Below are 402 nucleotides of genomic sequence, written 5' to 3'. Positions count from 1 at the left end.
GAATCCGCGTTACACACAGAAATACAAAGAAGAGGGGTTGTATGCAGCAGCAGCAGCAGAGAGACAGATAAAATAAAATAAAAGACAAAAAGAATAATATTATTAACAAAGAGAGCCGAGTTGCTGCTGCTCCTGTTGCTGCTGTTGCTGCTGCTGCTCCTGATGCTGCTGCTGCTGCTGCTGCTGCTGTTGCTGTTGCTGCTGCTGCTGCAGCGTCTGCTGCCACACTGGAGAGCTGTTCTTACTCAGCAGTATTTTCTATTAATAAATTTTCATTCAGAAATTCACAAAGACAACGCTGCCGCTGCTGCTGCTGCTGCTGCTGCCGCTGCTGCTGCTGTTGCCGCCGCCGCTGCTGCTGCTGCTGCTGCTGCTGCTGCTGCTGCTGCTGCATGCCTCGTG

The sequence above is a fragment of the Eimeria mitis genome, genomic scaffold (assembly GCF_000499745.2).
Source record: "Eimeria mitis Houghton genomic scaffold, Emh_scaff8326, whole genome shotgun sequence".
Taxonomy (NCBI): domain Eukaryota; phylum Apicomplexa; class Conoidasida; order Eucoccidiorida; family Eimeriidae; genus Eimeria; species Eimeria mitis.
Note: the sequence above shows the minus strand (reverse complement) of the source record.